The following is a 13,779-nucleotide window of genomic DNA, read 5'->3' on the forward strand; positions in this document are numbered from 1 at the left end:
GCTCTGGATAGCTGGCCAATCAGAGCACACCTCGCTTTTCAGAACGACGAGCTTTGTAAAAATCGACGCATTTCAGAAAGGTGGGGCACAGAGGAGAAACAATAATGTACAGTATGTGGAAAATAATGTGTTTTTTGAACCTTAAACCGCATAAACATTTCATTACACCAAATACACAAAATAATGTTCTTTTTAGCAACATCATATGACCCCTTTAATCCTAATTATTTCTTTCTACAAATTAGTAAGAAGAACCGCTAAGGAACCAGAATCATTAAATATTTTGTGATTCCTGCAACTGCTTCCTAACATTCAGGAAGCAGTTTAACTACATTGCATGATCAAACTCATAAAACTCATAAACTCAAAAGCTGTTGTGAGACAGATGCAGATGAGCATAAGTGGACTATGCAAGAGCCATCAGGCCAGACCTGATTATAGTGAGTAAAACAAACACTCTCACACTCACACATATGCAGTGGGCTGTAAGTAAACAGCATAGTGTAGAAACAGAAGGCCTAATGAGGAAAAACTGTTTTGTAAAGCAAAAGAGCCCAGCCTGAAGCCTTGAGCTGCCCCCTCCTCTCTGTCTACACTACCATATACAACAATAAATATAGGAAGAAAGAAGAGAAAATAAAGAGAAAGCCTGTAGTGACATGATGCGTGTAATCACAAAGTTTACACATGAAAGATTATTACTTGTCTCATGGTAAAGGATTAGTTAACTTCCAGAATTTAAATTTCCTGATAATTTACTCACCCCCATGTCATCCAAGATGTTCATGTCTTTCTCTCTTCAGTCAAAAAGAAATTAAGGTTTTCAATGGGAGCCAATGGGTTGAAGGTCGAAATTGCAGTTTCAATGCAGCTTCAAAGGGGTCTACACGATCCCAGACGAGGAATAAGGGTCTTATCTAGCAAAACGATCTGCCATTTTCTAAGAAAAATACAAATTTGAATACTTTTTAAACCACAAATGCTCGTCTTGCACTAGCTCGACCTCACGCATTACATAATCAAGTCAAATGCCCTTTACAAAAAAAGGTAAAACAACGGTGTCAAGATGATTTAGAAGTTGGAGGAGAAAACGAGATGGAGCTTTTCGCCCTACTCTACCTTTTTTATCTGAAGTACATAGATGAAGAACTAACCTCGTGTGACCTTTTCAACGTGATTATGCAATGCATGAAGTCCCGGACACGCATAACAGAGCTAGTGGAAGATGAGCATTTGTGGTTAAAAAGTACATATAAATTTTTTTTTTTTAGAAAATGACAGATCATTTCACTAGATAAGAAACTTATTCCTGGGCTGGGATCATGTAGAGCCCTTTGCAGCTGCACTGAAACCATAATTTTGACCTTTAACCTGTTGGCTTCCATTGAAGTCCACTATATGGAGAAAAATCCTGTAATGTTTTCCTCAAAAACCTTAATTTCCTTTCGACTGAAGAGAGAAAGACATGAACATCTTGGATGACATGGGGGTGAGTAAATTATCAGGAAATTTTTATTCTGGAAGTGAACTAATCCTTTAATACACATACAGTGCCCCCAAAAAGTTTGAAAATGCCTTATATTTTTAAAGTGGACAAATCCTTATTTCTTGGCATAAATGCATTAATTCACCTTCCAATTATTGTTGAAGACCAGCAATACTGATTTACAGCAACACACTTTCTTTTTGATTACATCATAATATAATAAAAACTCCTTTGGCACCTGTAATCTTCATTATTGAAGTGAACTTTCTTTTTTAGTGACAAGAAAAAGAATGTGGGAAGAATTAGTCAGCAGATTGTGGGTGATAACTGGTGTAACTCTAATTTACTACAAACACACTGATACACACAATGACACAAAGACACTTGTCTGTGTTTGTAATCTCTCTTCATTTTTTCGGCTTCGACTCTTCGACTTTTAGAACATGTCCCTCACATTAACAGGACAGGTATCAGCAAATAATCTCAAATGAGAACATTATATTTAAAAGCTTCCAAACAAGAAGAGTTGCTCCTCAGAGAGCGTAACTAAAAGTATGTGTGTGTGTGTGTCTGAGGTGGCACTATGTAGCATTATATCCAAATAGCCGCTGAGTGCCTGAAGCTAAAGATCTGTCTTATCCCTGCACATGAAGCCAGCACCTGTTACCATAGCAACACACTGAAACAGGGACAGGAATATTTTTATGAGTCTCTGAAATCATGCTCATAAAAATCAAACAAAGCTCAGATGTGTGTGAGTTTGGGGCGGGTTTGTATCTGCTCATCAGAGAAACTGAATCCAATCCACTGGACCACAGTGACCAGACTGTTTATTATACTGCCAAACAACCAAACTATCATACCCCGTCGGCTTTCAAGTACTGGTCAAGACTTAAAAACACATGCAGATACTGAATATCACTTTCGTGTATTTTGATTAAAAAAATCTGTATTTAATATATATATATATATTTCACTTACCACCCAATGTTGTCCAACAAAACAATAAATATTAAAGGCTATGAAAACAAATAAAGTGAATAAACATGTAAGCCTTTATACTATGTGCAAAAAAGGGTTAAAATCACATTTCATTCTAACATTGTAACATTGCAATCTAAAAACAAAAATAAGGCTTTTAAAGTTAATTTCACTAAACTAAAAATGAAAATAAATGAGAACAAAAGCACAGAGTTGTGTTAGGCTATTTTGATTACCCCATTACAGTCACTTTACAGTCAGTGCTATCATAAAAATAGACTTACTTGTAGGTTTAAAATTCTACATGTGACATTTATTGTCCAACTACAAATATTTCAGCGAAATGTATATTTTAGTCAGAATTATTGTGCTCTTATTTAATTAAGCTCTGTCTGTTTGGCGCTTGTTCGCTGAAGTGAAGTTTAGCGGAGAATCCCAAAGCAGAAGGCTCATGCACTTCTGACAGAAAATGGAAATATTTCTATGGCTTTCTAACATTTACAGATGGAGAATATACCTGTGAAATGTAAGTTATGCATTCAGTAAGACAGCACATCTCAAAAACATTAAACAGCGTGAGTAGCCTAGTGTCTCTGTCAGCGGCACACGCAGTCTTTCTGTCAGAGCAAATGACGGCCGAGCCGCTTAAACTAATATGCCAAACGAAACTATAAACTATGTCTTACCAGTTTTTAAAGGCCTTAATATGAAGCTTGTCACATGTTTAGAACAATTTGGATTATGCACTTTCTCCGCAGCAGCTCAGTCTGTGTCCTCCGCTATATTTTCAGATGCGCGCGTATCAAACTACTGTATATCTATATAAACGGTATTGCCTCATATCGAATCGCTTGTAAAGAAAATATCGATATATCGTACAGACTCGATATACCGCCCAGCCCTTCGTATTAGAATGATTTCTGAAGGATCATGTGACACTAAAGACTGGTGCTGTAAAGAATGATGCTGAAAATTCAGCTTTGCATCACAGGAATAAATTACATTTTAAAATATCTTATCTAAAACAGAATTTAAATTGTAATAATATTTCACAATATTACTTTATTTTCCATCAAATAAATGCAGCTTTGTTGAGCATAAACATTTTTACATGCTTAACATCTCCAGTAGTCTGAAAACTCCTTTACAGCCCTTCCTCTAGGTCATTTTAAACTTAACTGTTCGTTTTCTTCTCACAAATCCTACAACACTGATCCTGCAGTCAGTCTGGCCATTATGTGAAAATTAAACATCCTGAAAGACAGAAATGCAACAAAAATGTCCTCTGTGAGCAGCTCCGCACTCATATGTGGCTTTTCAAGACACATTTGGTATAGTATGGCTGTGATGACTGCAGATTTTCAAACCACACAAAGGTGAAACTTAAAAATCACAATTTGCTCCGATGTTTTACATGCACTGAAAAAATGGCGTGGAAACAGTTGTCACTTAGAAACTGTTAGCGAATTTAACAAAAATTACACAGAAATGGCAAACAACACATTGATTTAAACATGACATTTTGAAGTAAATGGAAACATTTACTTCATTTGAAGTAAATGGAAACATTTACAATTGTACAACAATTAGGGCTGGGCGATAGCTAAAAAATGTATCAACGATATAATGTTTCATATCGTTCGGTATCGATAATTATTGACATTTTTATAACCTTTTTTAAAACAAAGAGCAATAGAATTTTTTTTTTTATTATTTAACCACTGTATTTATAATTAACACAATTTATAGAGACAAACAACAAATATTTTTTGTTTTAACAATTAATTTTTTATTCACAATCTCCTCATCACAGGCAGGCACAGCACTCAATTCAGCATGTGTTCGTGTTTGTGTGTGCTGTCTGCGTCACTCATAGCACGTGCCTTTATCGTGCACTATATCGAACATGTTTTATATCGCTATCGAAGAAGGTGTACCGTCGATAAATATCGATACCGTTTTATCGCCCAGGCCTAACAACAATAATTTACTAAACATTATAGTTAATGTTAATTAAACATAACTAAACAGCACTAATTTAACAAAATCCCTTGATTATTGCTAATAATGAGGAAAATAAACTGATAATCCCCAGGTCATGTTATTGTATTGTGAATTAGGAGTGTGTAGCTGCTCAGAGGACTGGAAAGAAAGATCTCTCTGCTAAACACCCACACAGACGACCTCAGGAGATCTTCAGCTCTGGTCTGGTCTGGTCTTCAGGTGCAGGTCTCCTGTGTGTGTGTGTGTGTGTGTGTGTGTTGATGCACTCTTGGAGGTAAGCAAACACACTTCAGAACATGAAAAAGATCTTATACATTATTCCAAATACACCCATGAGATGGCAGAGTGCTGACAGAGACGGCAACACACACGCATACCGTCTCTTTCACTCTCTCAGCATCAGAGTCAATGCCAGCATGAAAAAGTAGTGCACTAAAAACACAATAGAAGAGACGACACACACACTTTCACAAAGCATTGCTTGGAAAGCCCACACAGAGATAGGTCGGAGAGCAAGTAGCTGTTCCATGCTTACAATTACACATTTATCCTTTCATCCTCCTCCTGCTCTTGGTCTGTTTTTCTCACTCTTTTTCTGTCAGAACCAAATTCATTAGTTTGAAATAATCTGATTATTGAAATTTAAAGACTGTCTGCATACTATTTCTGTTGGTGGACTGGAGAAAATTTGTATGACTGACTTTCTTCTGTGAAAGAAGAAAAAGACATTCTGAAGAATACTGTAGTCCAAACACCATAAGACCAGTGTTATTTTATCAATATAATATGTTGAATTAGCTTTTATTTTTCAGTTCTAATCTTAAAGGGGTCCTATTATGCTTTTTCACTTTTTCAACTTTACACCCAAAATTGAAAATTATGTCATTAATTACTCTAATTAATTACATTAATTAATTAATTAATTACATTAATTACCCTCATGTCGTTCTAAACCTGTAAGACCTTCGTTCATCTTCGGAACACAAATTAAGATATTTTTGATTAAATCCGTGAGCTTTCTGACCCTGCATAAACAGCAACATAACTGAAATGCTCCCAGGCCCAGAAACGCAGTAAGGACATCGATAAAACAGTCTGTGTGACATTAGAGGTTCAACTGTAATTTTACAAAGTTGCAAGAATACTTTCAGAGTACAAATTTACATTTTAGCAGTTCTTGCTTTTCCTGGGAATCAAATCCATGACCTTGCTGTTGCTAGCACCATACTCTACTGTTTATAGATATAATTTATAATTTTATTTGATTTCAGATTTATTTCAATTAATTTAAACAATAACAACAATTCATGGGACCCCATTGACTTTTTGTCAACGTATGGTTTTAAAAAATGTCGTATTTTGAGTTCCACAGAAAAAAACTAAATCATACAGGTTTGTAACTACATGAGGATGAGTAAATGATGCCAGAATTTTCATTTATGGGTAAACGGTCACTTTAACTACTTTTAATTACGAGTAGCTTATGGCTACTTCTCCAACACTGGTTCAATGAAATGAAACTCAACGAAATCAACAGGTTAAACTATGAGCCGCTGACAATGTCTTGATCCAATCACACAGATGGTGGGTTTGAATCTCATTCAAACCAAGATCAGGTCAGACCTCTCAAGAAACATGACTGGCAGCCTTTCAGGATGGTGAGCCAATCGTGGGTAACCTCGTTTCCACCGCCTCAGCTGTTCCCATGGCAATGATATGCCTGTGGGCTGCAGGCTAATACGATCATGTGGATCTCAGCATGCATTAAAGTACCTCGTTGGCACCTGTAATCAATTGGCAAACAGCAAATAGCTGCCTCGATGCTTTTCGAAGCAAACACAATCTACATGACTGGGACTTACTAGCAAATGGGCAACGCACTAGGCGTAAATCGTGGGGGAAAAAGTATGTTTGGGAACTTTCGTCTTCACTCCTCGTATATCACACCTCAGCCTGCGTCGCAGAACCCTCAGCAAATCCGTTCATACGCAACTGTTGACAACTGCCGCTGAGAGGCATCTTAGTGTTCTCACTTCAGACATGAATAGACTACAAATATTCACACAAAAGGCCTATGAACAACTCAGGCTAATTAACATACTAATGAGGCCTTTAAGCTAACGAATTTTGTGTGCTCATTAGAGAAAAAATTGGAGGCAGTCAGTCATGTCTGCGAGTGTGTATACAAATGTAGGTATTTTTGTCATACACACTCACCCCCACAAACGGCACCATAAAGCCATAGCACACAAATGCACAACAGCAAGTTTGCCACCGGCAGCATATCTGTTTCCCAAAGTTCTGGCTTTCACCGTCCTGGTGAGGAAAGAAGAAGTGCTACACGTCTCTCCGGGTAACAGGAGACAGAGTGAACTAGAGACACCCACAAACACCAGCCTCCCCCCACCCTATTTTAAGAAATCCCCAGTTGGGGCAACACCTGATAGGGATATAAACAGAGTGTAGGAGAGTGTGGCAGCTGTCCTGAATTAATCACATATCTCAGCAAATTCTCTTTACCTGTTCGGACCCCCAAAAGAACATGAGGAACTCACATCAGATGACTAACTCTACAATCCCATATGCACATATTACAAATCCACACTGCCTCAAGTGTGAGTTTACCATCATGTTTGACAGAAATACAGCATGAGGGACCAAAAAACTGGTGGACCAAATTTGACGTGTAGGAAACTGGGATTCTGTGAAAGACTCGGGAGGGTATTACGTTCAGAAACGTGCGTAGAAACGCGCACATCCTCCGTTTAAAAGGCAAATGACTGAACAAACAGATCATAAATGGTTTCACGCCCGCCTCGAGCGACACTTCTCCTTATAAATGTTCCACAGGGATGGAAGTAGTAAGACATTTAACAATGCTCGTTCCGACTGCAGTTCTTTGAGCGATTTCTAATACCTTTGACCACAAAAAATGAAAATACGAATTATTCACAATTACTTCAAACAGCAGTCAAAAGATGAACCCGATGAAACTAATAAATTGGGGTTCAGTAAGTCACTCACTCAAACGGCTCCGAGTGATTGATACATGTTTTTGATTCCCAAAAAAGAACCGGCTCATAAGAGTCACTCGTTAGGGAATCGAACTAGATTTGCCGCGCTGTAAGTTCTGGATTCACTAAGAAGAACCGGCTCGTACGAGTAAATCGTTCAGGAATCGGTCTACATTGGCCGCGCAGCATGTTGATGATTCACTCAAAAAGAACCGGCTCAGAGGAGTCATTTGTTCGGGAATCGAACTATACTGATCACTAGATTCGGTAGCGGTGTTGCCGCTGAATAGTAGAGCAGGAAACGCTGTCGAGAGTACTTTAGTACGGTGATCTGTCCGCATTAGCGGATGAAGCTACGTTCGGAAACCGCTGACCGAAACGTCAGGAAAACATTCGTTTAAAAAACGAGACCGGTTCTTGGTTCTCAGCCCAAATGATCCATACGAGTCTCTAAATCACTATTAATTAAATCCACATATTTTATCATAAAAATAAAGTAATCGAGATCACTATGGTGCTTTCTGTAATCACTACGATGACGAATTCAGCACTGCCAATGATTATTTTACGTTTGAGTGGCATTATGGTGGAAATGATCCTGTGACGCAAATTTGGAGACATTCTCTCTCCACAGCAATTCCACATCGCGCTGATCACATCCACTCCGAACAGCGTCTGACGTTTACCGAGGCAAATTCGCAACATTCAAACTACCCCTAAATAAAGCCGGTGGCGCCTCGAACTGCACTAATTATCGCTGACTTAACTAATAGCTACGCGCAAACGCATTGAACGGAAGGTACGTACCTGTGATTTGAGCAAATGAGTAATGCTTTCCTCCTAAATGATTTTCGGCAACGCCAATTATTCCAGCCGGATCGGTTTCCTCTCCGTTAAGCGTGCAGCTGGCTGCTCCTCGGTGGCAGAAATACCCCAGGGCCGCTTTCGCCCTCCTCACTCGTGCGCACACGCACACACGGACCGACTCCGGTGCCTGCCCAGTTCCGGCAGATCGATGGAACCGGTGAAGTGATGCCTCTTTCCCTCGCGCGGCTCTGATGGATGCGCCGGTCACCGGGGCTGTCAGCGCGCGCTCAGATCGATGCGCCGTTGAAAAATGGAACCTTGGAATCAATGTGATCGGTTCTTCCGCGAGCCCCGAGCAACAGCGGCGAATGAACACTCGCGCCCCCTCCTCCCTCTCTCCCCCTCTCTCTCCCTCTCTGTCCGTCTCACGTTATAGCGCAGGAAACAAGTTGGTGTTCTCACAACCGAGCGGGCCTCGTATCATTTCATGACCAAGCATCCCTAGTCAGCACCGGTGCAACCGCTGCATCTACAACCGTCCATCCGTCAGCATCTGTGCATTTCATCTGCAGGCGTCCCCCGCTTGCTTAATTACGGCTTCATTTGATCATGCAGTTGAGAGACTGCGCGACTTGTCCTGCTCGTTTTTCCGTGCATCACGAGAGGGAGAATTTTAAGATGGCAAATATTGAGAATTAAAGTCACCTCTCTCTCCCCCCTTCAATCTCCGCCTCCCTTCTCCAGATTTCGCCTTGGAAACACACCCTCCGCCGAACACAAGCGGACACACGCGTCTACGTCATCGCATCAGCTGGGACCGAGAAGATGCACCATAAATCATGTGCATGTAATATCACATCTGCGCGCGTGCCTTGAAACAACGTTTAAAATACCACGCAAGACCATATGTGGAATAACTGTGTGGAGCAAGAGGTCAAAAATATCTCATTTGGTCTATAGAGGAGCATTCAGTCTTTAATGCTGCTTAACGTTGTCCTTTAGCTTACATCTGTGCACCTAAAATTATACTCCATAAAATGTGTAATTTTATGATTTTAGATCATATGTGATCTAATTTAATATCACATTCTCTACTACTTGTAGGCTGATACATCAGCCAGCCTGGATACTCAAACATTATTGGGCCATTTTGAGATGGTCTGTGCCAGATTGGATGAATAAAGGAACTGGCCATCCTTAAATGGAATTTGATCCAAAATCATTTATATTCAGCAATCTTATTTGTTCTCATTAAAGAGACAGTTCGAACAAAAATGTAAATTCTGTCATCATTTACTCACCCTCATGTCTTTCCAAACCTGTATAATTTTATTTCTCCTGTGGAATATAAAGGAACATTTGTGTCCAAACAACATTTCATCTTTTGAGTTCCTATATATCGTTTGGAACGATATTGGGATGAGTAAATTATGACAAAATTTACATTTTTGGGTTACCTATCCTTTTAAATTGCATTTCTATAGCTTTCATTTAGCCTGCTCTGATTATCAGTGTCAACCATTAAACTACCCTTGTAATATTGTGAACTATTTTCCAACACAGCCAACATAACCAAACCCTCCTATTTTTCTTCCAAACCACCTGTCACAGAGAGAAAAATCAAATCTTGTCTGACTTTTTTTCTCATTGACTATCCTATTTTATCCTACCTTGAAATGCCTCACATTATGTAACTATTTGTTCCTGTGACTAGTGCAGTGCCAAGGTCAACTGAAATACATATACTGATAAAAAGTATACACTGAAAGTTGCACTGTATGTTGCTTTGAATAAAAGCATCTGCTGTTAGCACACATGTAACAAAATGGGTTGCAAACACACTATAAAACTCCTTACACAACTTACTCTGAGTGTGTAACATTTACAGACATAAGTAAATGTAACAGACCTTTTTGAATTTAAGCTCAATTCTGTTGACATACAGGGCTGTATACAGGGTTAACAAATGATCTAAGATCAGCTGTTTACAAGTGAAAATCTATGAGGCCTTTTACTGACAATCAGATCCAAAACATATCAGTCACCTAATCTGTGTTCCTGCAGATATCATTAATGCTGATATTATCAGTCCTACTTCCAGCCAAGGAAAGTCTGTGTGTGTGTGTGTGAGAGAGAGAGAAGACTGTGCCCAGGGTAATCAGCCCACTGTACCAGCCTCTTCTAATTATGGCTGCCCTTCACATGACCAAATCATTTATCACACATATAACAAAGCTAAAACAAATTACCACAGACGCGCACACACACGTAATGACCTGTTAACACACACACCAGCTGTTCTGTTGAGCAGGATTGTGGATATTTAGAGTGAAGGACAAATCAACTGAGAAGTGAATCAATGAATGAATCAATCGTTGCCGAGCTGATAGTCAAACATCTCTCTGATGTTTGGTAATAAAACCTTAACATTTTTTGCCACGCGTTCCCAGTTGCTTTCAAATCTCTGGATCTTTGATGCTCAATTGGCTGCCTAATGTGTGTCTTATAATAATTTAAATGAATGCGAGTACTACACAGACACAAACATTAACCAACTAACAAATCAGGATTTGAACAAACCACTAATCTTAAATATTTAACAATGGCACGTAACTCGGTTTCTAAAGCCTCATTCACACTGACACCAGTTAAACCAGTGCTGCTAGATGCTAGTGGCCATTTTTACTCCATATTCAACCAATTCAGATCACAGGGTTGCGCAACACTTCCTTTCAATTCATGAGTGTAAATTTGGTCACATCCACAGGAAGTAGAACTGGAATTTGAATTGGAACAGCGGGAAGAGAATTTGCAATTTACTGAGTTACAATTCAAAGACAAATAACATAGGTCAGGAATTCTCGTCACTTTACAAAAAATAAATTTTAAATAATGCTATTATAAATAAACTTTCTATTCAAAAGAAAATCTTGAAAAATTTATCACAGTTACCACAAAAGTATTAAGCAGCACAACTGTTATCAACATTGATAATATTAAGATATGTTTCTTGAGCATCAAATCAGTATATGATTGTGATTTCTGAATAATCATGTGACACTGAAGACTAGAGTAGATGGCTGCTGAACTTTAGTTTCGCCATCACAGGAATAAATTATATTTTAAAGTATATTAAATTATAATTTTTGTGTTATTTGTTATTTTACATTGTAATAATATTTCACTATATTACTGTTTTGATTAAATAAATGCAGCCTTGATGAGTATGATACTTTTGTTACACAGTGTTCTTGTTACAGTGTAATAATACATTTAAGTAATGGTTAGGGTTAGGATGAGGGTCTGGTTTAGGGTTATTTGCATATAATTATGCATAATCTATTGTTATTACTATAGTAAGAACATGAAACATGTAATAAGGAAACGGTACAATAAAATGTTAGTGATACTTCTTTCAAAAACATTAATAAATTGTATGGACCACCAATGTTTGTAAGGTATCTATCGATCCATCCATCCATCCATCCATCAGGCCTTTTTAGACATTTTTCAAAATGTTCAAACAATTTGCCAACATTCAAAGTCCTTGCTTTTCAAGGTAAAATGACAGTTATCCCTTCTGTCATCTTTACCAGAGCTCAAAGTGTGTGTGTATCCTCACTCTCTCCTCTAACTCCTCAAAACACTCTAGCACTGTGGTGGCGAGTTTTGCACAAGCAAACGCTACTCACATTTTCATCAACGGGCAGACTCTGGCGGACACTGTGCCCACAGCAGTCACGAAGAGGCTGATGCAGCGAGAGCCAGAGAACAGAAGATATAGACCTCAGCTGTCTGCCTCGTCCTGCGGTGAGACAGGCGTGTGGCAGGCAAAAGGTCCGTCAGCTGACTCAGCACGTCTGTCCACCCTCAGTCATCTTACCTACCGGGGACAACACCTATAGTAGCCAGCTCTAATGCACGTTGATGGGAAATTAACACACAGAAAATGAAGGGACATTCATCTCTTCTGTCATCTTTAACAGAGGTCAAACTGTGTGTGTATCCTCACCCTCTCCTCTGACTCCTCAAAACCACAGCTGCTTCAAAGCCAAAGCTGTCTAGAACATCCCACACACACACACACACACACAGAGGTTTCCATGTTTTATGGGGACATTCCGTAGACATAATTATTTTATACTGCACAAACTGTATTTCTATCCCTTCACCTTAACCCTACCCCTCACAGAATAGTATAACTTTAAAATAAAAAAAAAACGTAATTCTGTATAATTTATAAGCTGTTTTCCTTATGGGGACCAAAAAATGTCCGCACAAGATCAAAATTTACTGGTATTACTGTCCTTGTGGGAACATCTGGTCTCCATAACGTAGGGAACACCAGGTACACACACACACTACACACACACACTACAGGCATGCAGCAAGGCTTGAAGCTTCTAGATAAATAAGTTCAGTGTTTCAGAAGTGTAAATACATTTGCACTGAGGAATGAAAATAGTTAACATGAGACATTTTTCACATCTCATAACTTTCATAATGTGCTATCATCATTTAAGAAAACTGATACTAAACTAAAATAAATTTTATGACACCAAAATGAACTAAAATAAAATCAAAATGACCGAAAATTCATTTGTTTTTGAAACCTAGACAAACCACCTGCATTAAATTGTAATGCAATTACACCAGAATGTAAGAAATTAACAAACATTAAAATTTTTTTGCCTGTTTGCCCATTATCTTTAGCAGGTCTAACATATTTAAAATAAAAACGAAAACAAATTGAAGCTAGAAAATTCTGGGAAAAAAAATCTGAAAAAGAATAACGTGAGAACAAATGAAAACTAAACTCAAATTGAAAAGACAAATTTGAAATAAAATAAAAACATTACCATTCAAAAGATTTTATAAAGAAATTAATACTTTTAATGAGTAAGAACGCATTAAATTGCTGTTCTTTTGAACTTTATATTCATCAAAGAATTCTGGGGGGAAATGCACCATGGTTTCCACATAATTTTAAGCTACAGAATTGTTTTCAACACTGACAATAAGAAATGTTGCTTGAACAGCAAATCAGCATATTTAAATGATTTATGAAGGATCATGTGACACTGAAGACTGGAGTAATGAATGCTAAAAAGTTGATAAAATAAGTATCACTTTTTATTTCTCCTCTTTCCTATTACTTGTTTCAGTTTTTATAACCATTTCTTACTATGTGTAAGTAAGTTGTTGTTTTTTAGCATGTGTGTTTGGCAGTGTTATTTTTTAGGATTACTGATAAACTACTGTCATTTGATTTGTATTATTTGTATTTGTTATTTATTTTAATTTTAGTTAAATTATGTCTGAATTTATTATGTCTGTATAGGCCTTTTATGAAGTTTTTAGTTTTATTTAATTTGAGTTATTTTAATACTCCAACAAACTAAATGGAAATGAAATAATATATATATTGAATTTATAAATGTGTATGTGTATATATATATATATATATTGTATGGTTGTACATACACA

The 13,779-nt window shown here is 37.8% G+C and overlaps 1 protein-coding gene across 1 annotated transcript in view; it reads right to left on the reverse strand.

Moving 5' to 3' along the window:
- The window catches only part of slc8a3 (solute carrier family 8 member 3), a 45,251-nt gene extending 36,558 nt beyond the window's left edge, over positions 1-8,693 (reverse strand). The window contains exon 1 of the mRNA XM_016508717.1: positions 8,293-8,693. The gene's annotated coding sequence lies outside the window, so the exon portion shown is untranslated. The remainder of the gene's footprint in view (positions 1-8,292) is intronic.
- Between the last annotated feature and the right edge of the window lie 5,086 nt (positions 8,694-13,779).

This window comes from Sinocyclocheilus rhinocerous, unplaced genomic scaffold, assembly GCF_001515625.1.
Source record: "Sinocyclocheilus rhinocerous isolate Xijiao unplaced genomic scaffold, SAMN03320098_v1.1 scaffold564, whole genome shotgun sequence".
NCBI classification, from domain to species: Eukaryota; Metazoa; Chordata; class Actinopteri; order Cypriniformes; family Cyprinidae; genus Sinocyclocheilus; species Sinocyclocheilus rhinocerous.